Genomic DNA, 2,696 nt, shown 5'->3' with positions numbered 1-2,696 from the left:
TTCATGAGCAGCAGAGCAAACATTTGTCTTCTTGTTTGCAGGTATAAATTCTTGCTCAACACCATTTTGCCATTTTGCACATCTCACAAACCCCAGTGATATCTCTGAAAGCTGGCAGCTGTGTTCTGGGAGGGGTCTGGCATTTTGCTGGGCACACACTAATGCTTGCACATATCTAGAAGGGCTGAATGTTCCTTCTTTCCCAAAAAGCCTGGAGAAGATATTAAGCTATGGTTGACTCTGTCAGGTACTTAACAGATACCAGGAAGTTGGCTAGTGAAGGTGAGTCTGGTTTTCACTGGACACACCTGCTGCTGCAGGAAACTGGTCATCTTGTTGGCTGCTATGAAAGAAACACCAAGGACTGACTGGGTCACAAAAATTGAACTGATTGCAAAAGTTCTCCATTTAGATCAAAGCAGAGGTGTGGAAAGGCTGCTCTAGCACTGCTGGCAATCTACCTCTTCAGTGGAACAAGATGACTGATGCACACAGTTGTTTCTGGCACAAGGCTGGGCAGTTTCCTGGAAATGTTCTCTCTCTGAAAGGCACAAGTGTTTCCAAGGATCTCATGACAGCAGTCTAAGAAAATTTTGTTTCTTAGATTTTATTGTTTACTGGGCAGTAAATGGAACAAAAGTGGTAGAGAATGCAGAAAACTGCAAAATTGTAACTACTTAAAGTAGCAGTGCAACCACCTGACATTATGGGTCTGTCCTTTTAGAGGAAGCGAGCTTGGATCATGCCCCACATTTGAAGAATACAAGTGCAGGATGGATGCAGGGTTAGATACAGTCTGCCAGGTTTGCAGTGGCAGTGAGCACTTACCATCTCACAGAAAACCAAGCCTGCTTGATGACGTGTAAGTGAAACATTTTCAGAAGCCTCGATGGGAGCTGTGAAATGTTATGTACAAAGATCTGAGACGTAATTCAGTTTTCTTTACACATGAGGTATCATATAGTGATATGACTATTGGTCACTGCAGCAAAACTCCTGCTCCTTTTACCTCAGAAAAAGCAGACAAGCATTGTTTTCTACAAAAACATTTTTAAGGTAAGAGTTGCTGCCATATATGGTGCCTGATGGCTCATAATCACATCTGATGGTCTGTGCTAAAAATACTGTTCACGAGACCAAAACACCAGCAGACACTGAGAGCTGTGTGGGTGGTGGCAAGGTCAAGTGAGACTTGGACATGTGTAGGTACAAACATTGTCACTTAATGACAAGCTGGAGTTTCTCAATTTACACTATGAATAGCTCTTCCCAGCGTGTGCCGAGGCCAGAGCGAACTCAGAGTGAAGGCACTTCCTGGAACACATCTGCTGCTCAGTTTTGTCTTCTTTCAGCCACTGTCATTTGCAGTAGAGTTTAATTTCAAAACTGATCTCAGTGCTTGTCAGTTTGGGCAAAAACTGCATCAGACCACACCAGACAAAACCAATCCAAGGAACACTATTCTTGCCTGAGTCAGATATCAGTACCCTTTTCTTCACTCAGGAAGTGTAGGGAGCAGTTTGCCTCACATACTCCTAAGCAGCTTCCTTCAAAACAATTCACCTAGACTTTTTTCTTTTCCCTCGTGGGGCCGGGTTGCTCAGAGCTCTCTCCATCCAACCTGGCCTTGAACACTTCAGGGATGGGGCATTCACAGTTTCTCTGGGCAACCTATTCCTGTGCCTCACCACCCTCAGAGTAAAGAATTTTTTCTAATACCTAATCTAAACCTACTCTCTTTCAATTTAAAGACATGCCCCTTTGTCCTGTCACTACATGCTCTTGTACATAGTCTTGCCCCATCTTTCCTCGTAAGTTCCCTTCAGGTACCAGAAGGCAGCAATTAGGTCTTCCAGAAGCCCTCTCTTTTCCAGGCTGAAAAAAACTGTGAAAAAAAATTCTTTTCTGCAAATGACTTCGAGATTTGTGATTTGGTGTATGCAGAAAATCACGATGTGAAAAGCCAGTGTCCACAAAGGAGACAGAGGTTCCTGCAACTTTATTTGAATAAAGGCAGAGAGTCCACTGGGGCATACTCCCGTTGGGTCTCTCAAGATTTTGGAGGACTCCTATCCTTGTATTCCGAACTCCCGAGTGCGTGTTGCCCTCTTCCTTTCCCCATTGGCTGAGGTATTAGGAAGGTACACCCTCCGCGATCCGCCTGCTACGTATTTCCCCTAAAGTTCAGGGTTTCAAACTGCCCAGGTTCTGCAACAACCTGGAGACGTCCAGAGCCGTGGTTCAGCACCGGGTCGGTTCTGTCACACCTGGGCGTTTGTGAACACATTAAACCCATCTCTCCCATCAAGCCTGGACGACCCTTTTCTTGGAAGTTTAGAACAGTAACTTCCAATCTGTCTTATACAGTCTGACTATTGTACATATTAGTTCACATTAATTCTGCTAAGAACATTTTTTCCGTATCCCGCACCTCTCTAAGCTAAATTATGCAGCTTTTAAATTCCGGGCAGGGGTGCTGCCCTGCAGTTCTCGGGGCTCGGCTGCTCTTGCCTGCTCTCCGTCGCCCCCGGGCGGCGGTGGAAGACCTCGTCGCTCGGCTGGCGCTGCCTGGCGGCGTTCTAGCCTCGGCTGCTCGGGCCTTGGTCCCGCGCTCGGCGCCGCCGCCGTTGGGCCTCGCTCGGCGCTCGGCTGGCCCGCCTGGCCGGAGCTCGGCGCGGCGGCGGCGACGACCGACC

The sequence above is a fragment of the Corvus moneduloides genome, chromosome 6, assembly GCF_009650955.1.
Source record: "Corvus moneduloides isolate bCorMon1 chromosome 6, bCorMon1.pri, whole genome shotgun sequence".
Lineage (NCBI taxonomy): Eukaryota > Metazoa > Chordata > Aves > Passeriformes > Corvidae > Corvus > Corvus moneduloides.
The sequence above is the reverse complement of the archived record's forward strand: the minus strand, read 5'-3'. Positions refer to the sequence as shown.